At 40.6% G+C, this 13521-nt stretch overlaps 1 long non-coding RNA gene across 1 annotated transcript; it reads right to left on the bottom strand.

Annotated features, from left to right (window-relative positions):
• Window positions 1-5578: 5578 nt before the first annotated feature.
• On the bottom strand, window positions 5579-12929 carry LOC125532360. The gene is made up of 2 exons (XR_007294038.1): window positions 6607-12929; window positions 5579-6493 (listed from the first exon to the last, which is right to left on the bottom strand). It is a non-coding gene; the product is annotated as an uncharacterized LOC125532360 (long non-coding RNA).
• Window positions 12930-13521: the final 592 nt, after the last annotated feature.

Raw genomic sequence — 13521 nt, 5'->3', positions numbered from 1 at the left:
GGACGGGACGCGGCGGTTGGAGCGGGACAGGTGGCAACTAGCAAACAAAGATAGAGCGGGACAGGTGGCTCTCATGGCCAACGACATGGGCCTGCCCGTTCTGGCCACAAATTGGTGGAATAACATAACCTCTGACCTCAGATGTCGAGCCAAGAAGACTGCTATATACACCTCTTGGGATATATGGAAGGAATGCAATCGCCGTGTGTTTGAGCACAAATCGTTGCAGGAGGAGGCTGCTCTTCTTCATCTAATCAAGCAAGACATCATACTGCCATCCCTCTCTGCCGATTGGCTATCTGATGTTGAGAACTCTCCTGAGCCAGAACCTGATTGATCCTTGTGCCTTTTTCCTTTTGGTGTGGGACACCTTAAACCCATCTCTGTAATGCGACCTTTTCGTGTTTTTTCTGCTTAATATATTTAGGCAGCTCAACTGCCAATTCCTCAAAAAAAAGATACAAAGAGACGAAATGTGTGTTTATGTTTCACCTTGTATTTCACGGTGCAAAATTCATGGTGTTCAAATACTATATATGTATATATCTATGTGTTATATCGTCATAATAAAATTTCCATTTAAAATCACTTTTCGATGCAGTTTTTAAGTCGACCAAGTTAAGTTTCACAAAAATTTATAGGTGACACCTTTAGGTATATAAAGGATGTGCAGGTTGCTTCATCCGGCGGCTGAAAACACAACACTACAGAAAAAAACACATGTTTTCTAGTGTTTCTTCGTAAGTTCCACGGACACTCGTCTTATTATTGTGTAAGCCGAGTACACATGAGAACACACATGGCAATACGCCGAGAACCACTGAAAAAACACTTGACTTATACATAGCTCTCGGTATATTCCGGGAAAAGCATACACTTGGCTCGGCAAAGTAACTGCCACCTGGCCATGCCCGCATCACTTAACGGCTCCATGTCAGCGACAGCTATAAGTAGAGTGCTCTCTAAGGGCGCACCCACCTTACACTTTTCCTTTTATTTTTTTAAATTGCCAAACCCTTCATCTCCCCATAAGCCGAGTAACCAAGAGAAGACACACGACTTACATTTGGATGTTTTCGTGCTCATGCCCCCCTTCATCTCCCTATTATAAATTAAGCACGGTTCGACGCCCTCAACCACCTCATCCCCACCGCCCTCCTCTGCCTCAACCCTGATGCCGCCAGTGATCTGCGACAATGTGCAATGCCACACCTCTGGCAGCACCTCCATCCCGGCCACCGCCGCCATCGAGCTCCACCACTTTAATGCCGGCAATCACCACCAACCCCGACGTCGGCCCAACTGGACACCGACCGGCATCCCACATCCCGAGTTGAGCATTCACACAAATAGATATAGCATTTTAATTTGTATAGATATAGGTTAATTGATGTGTACGTAGTAAATTTTAGCAAGATTGATAAACAAATAAAATAAAAGAAAAAGGAAATGTAAGGAAACTAAAATAAAAATAAGTTAGTTAAAAAAATATCTTCTATTAAAATGTGGACATGTGTGTAAATATTCACAAATGTGTGGTATGTAGTGTTCTATATGTTACATGTTGCTTTTTCTTTTTTTATGAATAATGACATCTTTGTATGGTTTTGTGAAGATGGACGACAGTAGAGGATGGAACGGGATGTTTGAGACGCATGCGGCGACCATGCCGTGAAGTTGGTGAAGATAAAAGAGATTGCTTCCTCGCATGCCACCTTGAAGGATATTGGTGGTCGCGGCAGAGTATGCGGTCATATGCCTCACCAAAGAGGAGCAACATCGGATGATTACCAAATATGGTGAGTAGGCCATTGGAATAGATGTCCTTCTCTGGGCGGTCCGCGAGGCGATGTCTGATTATGTCGACCAGTCATGATGCTCGAAAGACTACCACTCTCGCATTCCAAGACGATGCGGTCCCAGAGGTAGTGATATTTTTGCACTCATTTCACCATTGTGTAAACTCGATAATCTTGGAATATGAGAGAAACACTTTGATACTGTCACTAATGACTAGTGAATGCAGGAAGACATGAAAAACTTTATTTAATGTGTTTCCACAGGAAATTGGCCAAAACATGAAAGAAAATAATCACAGAGAAGGAAACACCAATGTGGGAGTCAAGCCAAGCTAGATGGAGTCGCCACAAGGGCAACAGAGCAAAAAACAACGCATGGTATGAGTGATCCTGATCGTACCAGCGGTCGTACCACGCGCAGGAGCACTGTAGTATCCACTTCAACACACTTTATAAAAGGGGTCCAGGCCCCTTCGCAAAGGAGAAACAGAGAAAGCGATAATGGAGAACCAGACGCCATTGACAAACCCTAGTTGCCGCCATTTCCTCATCTTATCTCCATAGTCATCACCTCTATCACTACCCTAGCGATTCTCCCTGAGTAGCCATGCTTGTATTCGCTGCATCACAATTGGCAGCATTGTAAGACTATTCATCAATTAATGATTCATCTTTATGTCATCGTAAATGATTTCTTCTTGCAATCCAATCGTGATGTGTGAGTAATTCAGTAAGTCAATGGGGGTTGAGGCAAGGCCTTGCAACCCTACGTATTTGTGCACAGAGTCATTAGATGACTTTACCTAATCGACATTATCTGTATGTATGATTCGCAAGGGAGTTGTCTTTTGTCTTCATCTCGTTCCAAGGCCCACAGAAACCCGGGATTCCGTAGATCGACCAAGGAGGAGGTAAGAAGAGATGATGCATGGAACGCTATTTTAAAACCCACTGATAGAAGGGATTAGTACAATAACGGAAAACGATTCCTTGGGGGCAAATGAGGTGTAGTCATTAAACGCCCAATACTATCATCTAAAAAATTTCCTTAAACAAGGTAATTTGCTGGAAATCAGAACCTAATCTGGTTGAGACAGTCAAAATGATGAGAAATAGCGAAGACTCTTCATAAGATAAGAGTCATGTGATAGAACCTTCATACTCGGTTGTGGACTTTGTGAAGATGTTGACTCACAAGCATCCACTACCTAAGAATTAAGCAAAAAATTGGACGGATGGGACTTTTTTTAGTATGGCCCTTGAATGCATTTTATACTACACATGTGAACATTCGTACTCAGTTTTTTGCCAAAAAAACTTAGCACAGACACATGCAAAATAACTGGACGATATAAACACATGCGAACCTTCATACTCGGTTTTTTTGCCTTTTTTACACAACACATGTGTTAAAGCTCAAAATTAGGCAAGAAAACTGAACGGATGGTTCTTCATTTGGTATGGACCTTGAAGGCATTTTATGTACATTATATGAGTGCACAGCCACACCCAAGAATTTGGGGGATAACATTGAAGGTAACATTCTACATGCCTGAAGAAAGGGCATATTAACCACACACCAACCCTGCTTCCCTTTCTTCTTTCTCATAACATGGATGCACTCATAGTCTGTGATGGTGTTGTCAGTAATGAGCCGCCCTGGAACGAAAGCACTTTGCTCCTTGGAAATGATCTCATCTAAAATCTCACTAGGACACACTTTATTTGGCAGTTTTATGGATGTTAAATACCATTGGGTGAGTTACTTTTTATTGGCATTGGAAACATCTCACATTATGGCAGGGCAATGTTTCACAAAAGACAGTTAGCCAACACTATAGAGCAAAGCTTGTAAATAACATTAAAAATGGCTTCTTTGCTTTCGTACACCATCGCCTGAGCATCCTCCAGTGTAGTAATCTTGTTGTGTGCCCGTCACGCAGTTGATTAGGCATGGAAGAATCATGTGTTTTGATCCCCAACCTGCAACCAATCAACATGTCATCTTTGTCGTGTCATGATCTCCTCACACTATAACAGTTCATTATGTTGTCGAGCCAACTCCTTCTCACCTGGTGACGAGCCCCGATACAAGGAGTTACTCTTCCCTCTCTCAAACTCCTTACGGACCTTTTTAATTTGCGTCTAACATCTCTGATCTTCTTAGACTTCCAATCACCAAGGTGGCTATGCATGTGAATAAGATTAGGTCTACGAGACAAAAATATCTGCTATCTTCCATGAAATCATTGGACACCTCAGCCTCATTAGTCTTTTTCTTATTTAAGGTTTCCTGATCCACCTACATGAGGAGTGTATCCCCCACCCCCAATTTCCATTCCCTATATTTCTATCCATGTTCACACACCTATAAAGAGTGTCTATGCCATGTCCCGGGCCCCATTGAAAGGGTGCACCTCTGCTAGCTACGACGTCGCCCCTAGCATTAAACTGGCACAACGCTACTGTAACCCTCCTACTGCCCAACTTATTTGGAGGTGTCACCTCCTCCCTTTTTTTACTTGCTCCTCCTCCCATTTTCTCATATTCGTTGTGAGATCCCAAAGGATCTCCATATCCATGATACGGCGCACTCCCCAACTTTTCTTACAAGTTGGCATCCTCAACTCACCATACGAAAGTCCCCCCTGACTATCTCTTTCTGACGGTGTCAGACGGTACAGTTCTGCATGCCCAAACAAACCGTGGGAGAAAAAAAATAAGGCAATGATTCATGATGGATATCATAAAACACATCCTCCTTTGTTCTTGTTGATTCTAGCCGAACCCACCTCATCAATGGCTCGGGCACATCAATCCACAATCGTGTTCTCAATGCTTCCCCATAGGCAAAGCCCTTTGCGTCCACATATACCCCAATGACCTTTCCTGAAGTTTTGATATCTTTTCTAGACATGGAGGGCATCGAAGATTGAAGGGTAAATCGATCACCCTTGTCTAGATCTGCATCATCTCAAATTTGAGGTCTGAGGGCCGCGATCTCACATCAAAAATCAACAACACAACCGCGTGTTTCCCCGCCATCCACGGACCTCCCTCAAAGATCCCATCGTTGTCCTTTTTTTCCTTCAAAACTTGCCACAAACATGTTGTCCCCCGACTGAGCTAAATGAGAGACCCCTCAAGTTGCCCTAGGCAGGACGAAGAGCATCAGTAATGGTGTTGACATGCAACACCTTCCCAACCACCGCCACTATCGGTTCCCCTTGTTCCTCCTCTTGATCATCCACAACTAGCTTTGCACTCTCCCTATCCATCGGATTCATCATCTTTTCCACACCTTCCTTCTCTTTTCCAGTCGCCGCTGAACTTGCCATCTCCGGCGATCCCCCTTAAAAAACCCCAACCCTTGAACCACACGTGTGCACCAAGGGCGGGTAGGGTCACTAGGACCCCTCTTGTTCACCCCAAGCGCAGGAACCGGAGACGGAGGAGGGAGCGAAGGCAGAGGGAGTCACGTAGAAGAATCACTTGATCGCGTCATGGGAGAAGATCGCCCGTGAGCCACTGCTCCACTCAAAACCATAGAAAATAGATGGAGCCCGAATACACGGCCCATTGGACCATCATTGCTTATCTGTTATATCACAATTTCTATCTTAGTTAACTATGTGTTCTTTGTTCAAATTCAAATATTTCAATTTTTTTGCTCGGTATATGCAAATCTTGTGGGGTGGCGAGAAACGCGGATACCAGACAGTATCCAAATTTTCGCCCGGTAGCCAAACCCTGACGAATACCCATTATACATTTCACTCGCAAAAAAATACCTGTTATATATTTAAATATTTATTCAAGAACATCACTAAGTAATGATACAAAAGCAGGCAACAGCTAACTCGAGGAGCTCAGGTGAGGTCATCTTCAGTTAAAAACGAGCGCAGCGGCGGCCACGCCCAGCGAGGAGTAGCCCGGGCCGGCGACCCCAGCCACGCCATTGTTGGAGGAGTTGCCGTATTGGCGCCCTGGAGATGGATGGCCAGGCACAAGCAGACGACGAGCAGCACGAGGAGAGAAAGGTGGTCCATCTTGATGATCTTGCTCTGCTTCTCAAGCTTGATCGCTCTCGTGTCGAACAACACAGGTTTTGGACACCTTGGGGTCTTGGACAAAGCAAGAAGAAGAGAGAAATTTGACTAGTTCTTTCAGGCTGGAGCGTCGTTTCACCCGCCAAGTGGTACGGTTTCTGGTGTCGTGCACTCGTGCTGAGCTGAACCAAGCTAGGATGTTGGCATTGCGAATCCGTCTAACAAAGGCTTGTTTCTGGCTGCATCTCTGGCGACTGCGTCAGAGAGATTTCGACTATTTTTTGTGCTAGGCGGAGGAGCCCGTTGACAAGGTTACTCTTTTATTTGTGTTGGCGGGACGTGCAAGGCACCGGACAGCAACGATGCCCAAGCCAAGAGCTGGCAGACCAGAAGAACCACGGGATACAATCACAAATGTTTCTGCTACAGCCCTGTCACCTCTGTGCTTCCACTCTGCTGGCATTGGATCATTTAGAAAGAGGGCGCCAACATGACATCAGAGTACAAATAGCCAACAGAGGAGATTTCACAATTCCTTCAAACAGTGTTGTTCATAAGCAGATTTGATGGAGTAAAGAGAGGATGAGAATTACCAAATGAACCTTTGTCGTTGCTCTCTCTTCATCGCTGAAATAGAGCGCTAAGCTGTTGTTTCGTCAAAAGAAAAACAGAAAACAAATGAAGTGATCTTCCTGTGGCATGGACTGGGCATCGATGAGTACAGTTATACACTAAAAATGAATTAGCATCTACCTCACCTGCAAAGTTTCAGCATGTGTTTTTGATCTTCTGGTACCACAAAGAACGTGAAATTAGATTATCATCTAGTTAAATTGCCAAGCTTGAAAATTTGCACATATTTTGCCCGTGCTACTTGTAGAGTTGACCACAGTCTACAAAGTTAAAACGATGACTTCCACCAATGTCCCCCGGCTCTGCTCAGGACAAGTTTGGCAAACTTCCATTTGGGTTTGGAACATCACTGTACCTTCCAAGTTCTTATTTCCTTCCCTATTTTCATGCTAGGATTAGTTGCGACCAGAGATTTTCATTTCCTGTGTGCATAATCAAGCTGGACGAGCTCCCACATCTTCAGCTAGGTACATCCGCTTAGATTCTATTCTAGAATACTGAAAGTCAGAAACAACTTCCGCAAAATAGACTGTCACATACAATAGTTAGTTGGTGCTCCCTCCACTTTTATCCGGGCTTGGGACCAGCATTGGCAGTGTTACGCACCCTCACCCACCCCATACATACGCTTCACATATAAAGAATAAATCTACAGAGGCAAATATGAAACATGTCAACAGGGCAAACAATACAAACTGTAAATAGAGATGCAAACAACATACACAGCTCACATCAAAATGAGATGCTCAGAAATGGTTAAGAAAATGACCTACTGAGACTCTTTTTTGCACACAAATAACACACACAAAATGCAAGGCTATGAAAACAAACCCATCGACAAAACGATATCCCTTTCAAAGGAAATCATACAAATAGAAGCTACCGCCAAGCAAAACTCAATCTATCCAACATAAAAGACTTGTGCGCCGATATAAAATAATAAAACATAAATAGCAAATTCTCATGACTATTAATTGCATAAATTGCAGTTATATTAATTAGCTCAACTATTTCACGCAGATGAGGTCAGCATACACAAATTAACACCTTGCATCATGACTGTACAGTATCACACTAGAAATTCCGACATGCACCAAATCTGAGACCCTGTCAAAATAAGTATCTAATATAATTAAGACAGCCATACTCACAACAACGATGGATAAAAAGTTGATATGAACATATAATTGATATGTTTAGCTAAGTTGTTGAATTGATAGCTAAGTTGAATGCAGCAAAAAAAAAACAGAAAATGTAGGAACTTGCATTTCAGATGTGTGCTAATGAACATACAATATAGGCACTAAAATTGTTTTGGACAAAATCGCAAACAAAGGAAACATAAAATTGAAGAACACGTTATCACAACAAAGCTTATAAATGTAAAAAAATCAGTTAGTACCTTCAACTATCTGAAGAATAAAATTGAAGAAAATATCTGAAGTATTAGCATCCAAGTCATACCCAAGAAAACAAAGCAAAACATATCCGTCTGTATCATTCCAGTATTCTTAAATGAGAAGGCCTCTTTTGGAGGGGTCATTTTGCACACAATAGCACACAACATGTCAGATTAACACAAATTAACAACATGTCCCAACCAAGAAAGATAACTAATTCAGGAAACAAAGATACGAAATATTGTAAGGCATAAGCACTCCCAACTTTTACTATTAACTGAACAATCAACTATTCCTATTCAAAATCATCAATTATATGGGAAGAAACTCAACAATCAACTATTCATGTTCGAAATTATCAATTATATAGAAAGATACTGCCACAATTGCAAGGGACAAAACTAAACGAAGGCATATACTGCAACACTCTGACTTATTATGCACACACTGAACACAAGAGAACTGTATACCAGATGAAAACACAAATCCACATTAACAGATCAAAGCCATGTAAGGTGCTACTGAATCAAGAACCGGCGCAAGATTTTTAATGGACACAAACACTCGCATTTATAGAAAGATAAACGATTCACTTCAAAACAAATCATACACACCGTCCAAAAAATGAATCATACACATTGATTACAAATAGGAACTGTAACATCTTTTAAGAGGCACGATTCAATCAGTCAAATACAAAAAAGTACTACCTCTGTTCATTTTTATAAGACGTTTTAGACATTCAGACACTGTTTAAAACAATACAAAACAAGCTGTCTGAAACGTCTTATAAAAACAAACGGAGGGAGTAGTTCTGTATATCATAATGCACTAAAGAAAATACACAACACCTATAGAGATCTAAAAAGAAGTGCACTGCAGCTAACAAATACACCGCCCAAGTCCCAGACCAAACCAAATTCAACTTCTCAAGCTTGCAATTGTTACAGTTACATCAAAAGGCCAAACTAATATCAGGTACTTGACTGTCCGGTAAACCGAGTGAACATTCTTCAAATAGTTGTTATTTTCAACAAATCAAAATGCCGCCAAAGCTTTGAAAAGAGACCAATAACTAACCGGGACAAAAGGTCAACATGCAAAATTAACACCTTGATAATTACCACAAGCACACTTCAAATTCAGCCATGCACCAAATTTGGGACAATGCAGAGCCAAAAAAGTTGATGCACGATGCACCATTTAAGATAAAATAGCCATTTTCAAAACAATGCTATAACAACGGAAAAAAATAGTCCTTCCGTTTCTTTTTGAGAAGTATCAAACATCTACAGTATCAAATACAATATGAAAATATATTCTATGATGAATCTTACTGATATTGTTTTTGTATTGTGAATGTTGGTGTTTTCTTTTCTACATACTTTTTGTATTGTGAAAGTTTTGACTTAAAAACAGATAGAGGGAGTACCAAATTAACTTGACAATGGTATGATATATGAACTTTGAGTAAAAATGTATGGCCTAGTTTGTACAACACGAAAAGATGTCTGGAAGAAAGTTAAATATATGAACTCACATTTCGGAAAGCATGGTGCTACTGAACCTACGAGAGCTACTTATTTGCAAAATTATAGGCATGTAATAGTTGTTAAGTTTAGAAGAAAGAACTGTTGGAGTACGTAATGGGCCTAATGGGCCTGGGCTGGCGGTATAGCCTGTTAGTCTTAGGGTTAATTAGAGATAAGGGTCGCTTGCTTAGGGGTCAAGTAAGCCTTGCTGGGGAGTCAAGTAAACCTCTCTATATAAGGGGAGGAGATGTATCAATCTAGTCAAGCAAGAATTAAGAAGGAAATCCCTTCCATCTTGCCCGGCCGTGGGCAAAAGGCCCCCGGCCGGCCCTCTCGCGCCCTCCTTCTAGCAGCGCCATAACAAAATACAAATAGGAGAAACATACATTTTTAACAACACAACAGTAAAGATTGAAAAAAACAACATATATTATATTGTCATTCAAAATGCAACAGATGAGGAAAGAAAAACACTGTCTAATAACAATCTGGTACAAATCAATTTGACATTCACGTACAAGTATAGTACTTAGTAATTGGATCACAAGTAGAATCAGTAAAAGATTGTTTACTGTACACATAAGTTATTTAACATTATAAATTAACAACGTACAAGATGGTGACTGAACTGCACAGAACTACATAGCGATCAAGACTAAACAAACTCTTTCTCAAAATAAATCTCTATGTCAACAGTGTCAATAAGATGTGCAAACATGAAATAAACGGCAGTACGAACTAGCTTGCCCACCTAATTCTCAACAAAGAAACTTGTAAGGTATTACCTGGCGATGAATAAAAATGTATTTGAGTTTGTTAAGGATATACACGCAGCACATCAAAAGATTTTAAAATATCTTAAAGCGGTGCAACATGGGGATAGGGAACAGAGCTCAAATCCAGACTAGAACAAAACAACAAGAGGGTTAGGGGCATACCAAGACTGACCAAACATTTATTATTAGCAAAAAACTGAAAATGCAGTACAAACAACAAATACCGATAGGCCAGAAAATTCTATTTAGACACATGTACAGCATAACAGGCTTAAAAGGAAACTAAGAACTCATATGAACAAATCAAGTTTTTTGAACTAAAATAAAAAGCTACCAACTTATATACAACTGGTCACCAAGGCTGAGAAATTAAAACCCCTATGATGTATTTTCCAGGTGACTTCTATCTAACTAAATAATAAAGCGTAGAATGTAGCAACACCTACTTGGCTCGTAACATCATCCTAACCATTAAAAAATCATGTGAATAGTGACCAGTAGCAAGATAAATAATTTCAACAGATAGCATAATTCTATGTCAAGCAAAAGAAAATTAGAACTGTAGGAATTGGAACTCAAGTAACAAGTTAAACGGCACAACATTATTTACATTATTCAGGAAAAAGCGTCAAAACTAGATCATGCAGACAATTTAAGAGTAGTTAAGCACAACAAATAAATCGTATTTTCTGTTAAGACTGCTCTAGTTAGTCAAGAGGATAAGACTCAGCTAGTTGCTGAGCTAATAAGAACTAGTAAACAAACAGAAGCCCACATCCAAGGACGCAAAAGGAACATCAGGTCATATACAACAACTGCACTGTTCAGACCTAAGAGATGAATACAACACAACGAATCAGGGACAAGTAGTTATTCAAATAATCTCACAGCATAATAAAATGTTTTTATTTTGAAAACAAGGCACCTGAAAATTACCGTACATACCATGCTTATGCTTATCATCTGAACAAAATAAGGAGGGAAGGAAAGCTAAATCACATGCAAATAAATCTTCTACCAAGCTTGAAAGTTGCAGTATGTGCCATATAATCTCAATTCTCAACCAGAGGGGGGGGGGGTGTTAAATCAGAACTTATTGCATGTTAATCAAGTTCCAAAAACAGAACTAGAATCTTAATTCACTGACAAGGTGGAAACTATAAGAGTGAAAATAAATTGTAAACAACATACGCGTAGAACTACGATTAGACCAACGCCACTTATCACTATATTGCCTTTGAATACTTGCTCAAAACTGTTACAGATCATATAAGGTGTTCCATGAACAGTATAAGATCTTAACTGACACTAACTAGGTTGGGAACTCAAGAGTAAAAGCAGACTGTAAATAATTCAAACATAGAACTCTATATATGGACTAACATAGTTATCTCACAGTATTACCCTCACATTAACATGAACTTCAAGCTTAATACCAAACTACGTAAAATAGCAACATAATATGATACTCATGAATGATATATGTGAAATCAAGATTAAATGCAAGCACCCCATGTGATAATTAAAATTAATCTTCTGCATATGGACAGCACAACAAGCACCATATTTCACAGTTAAACTGATTAAACGGATGATCGGACAACATAACGATGGATAACGTAACAAAGTTCAAAATGTTAGGTCAAAAGTCATCATTGTTAACTTGAGATGATGAGAACTACAAAAGCAGGATGTTCCCAACAATATCCACTGAATTTGCATGGATGAACAATGAATAAAAATGTAACTTATGCAGGAAAAAAGAACATCACGCTATGAAATTCAGTTGCTATTTGGTTACAGCTTTTATACACCAAACAAAATGAAGACGAAGGGCTAAATTATGGCATCCATATATCATTCAACAATTACATCGGTTACAGTAAGCAACATCAGAACAGATGCATAATTGACAGTTGTGTACAACATAAATTGCATTAGAACATACTAATCATAAAAACATGGCTACAGATTACAATAAGAGTACTAATTATCAGGCTAAGACTAATCCAACACCGGACAGAGCATGAAACCGGCTGAAGCCCAACCGAATATCCATGTAGAAAATCAAACGCACAAGCTAGTGATCAGAAGGATTGGTAGAATCCCACACAGTAACCAGCATCTGAATAGACCTTGACATACCACTCCAGAAAAACACAGCAGCAGTAAACTAATTTTGCAGACACAATCCAATAGTTTCTTCACTCTAGTTGAAAGAACCTTCAAACAGATCACTTCAAAAGCAAAACTTCCATGTTCATTTGAGGTACTTCCCAAGATAATTACGTCTAGAATGCAAACACAACCTCCGATTTTCCTAGCAATCTTGAAATGAAACCAACCAAAAGTTGACACCAAAATATAGCCACTGAAGAATCACACCTCCACCATGAGCATGTGCACACAGTTCAAGAAAGACATATCCCAGCTCTACCTTCGTAACATGGTAATATAGCACAATCCTTTTCATATATAATCTGACATGTATAGGCTGCTAGGCGAAAGCAAATATATCCGGATAGACCTAGCAAACCTTTTTCCAACTTCCTCTAATTCTTATTGAGTCTGACTATGTATGAATGAACGGGATCAAAGGCAAAAATACTGGAGAATTTTGACTGTCTGAACTGTCGCCAACCCACTGTTTTTCGCCGCAAAAATATGAAGCACTTTGTACGCAGAACATTACTGAATCACCTTGAATTGAACAGAAGAATCGAAACTGAAACCACAACCTTCAATCGCAGGAGGAGAGGGGGAGCGGGCGCCGCCGGGAGCCAGGGAGGTGGACGGGGCTGGCGGCGTCGGGCGGTGGCGAAGGGATCTGGAGGCCTCGCTGGTGCGTGCGAGTCGCCTGATTTTTTTGTCCTTGTTTTTTCTTTCGTAGGTCTTTTTTCATAGGTCTTTTTTCGCTGGTCTTTTTTCATTGAGGCATGCAAGTGCGAGGACTGGAGGCATCGCTCCCTTTTTACCTGGTTTTGGTTGGTTTTCTTTTTGGTACTAGGAAGTGGGAGGTGGGATTGAGGATGAAAAAAAACAAGACGAAAATGGTGGGACGAAAATAAAACCCGGAACGCGACCTACCAACTGAGACATTAGGAGTAGAGATTTTTTCGCTGGTCTTTTTTCATTGAGGCATGCGAGTGCGAGGACCGGAGGCATCGCTCCCTTTTTACCTGGTTTTGGTTGGTTTTCTTTTTGGTACCGGGAAGTGGGAGGTGGGATTGAGGACGAAAAAAAACCGGACGAAAATGGTGGGACGAAAATAAAACCCGAAACGCGACCTACCAACTGAGACATTAGGAGTAGAGATGACGGACATGTCACAC

This window comes from Triticum urartu, unplaced genomic scaffold (genome assembly GCF_003073215.2).
Source record: "Triticum urartu cultivar G1812 unplaced genomic scaffold, Tu2.1 TuUngrouped_contig_9710, whole genome shotgun sequence".
NCBI lineage: Eukaryota > Viridiplantae > Streptophyta > Magnoliopsida > Poales > Poaceae > Triticum > Triticum urartu.
The sequence above is the reverse complement of the archived record's forward strand: the minus strand, read 5'-3'. Positions and strand labels throughout refer to the sequence as shown.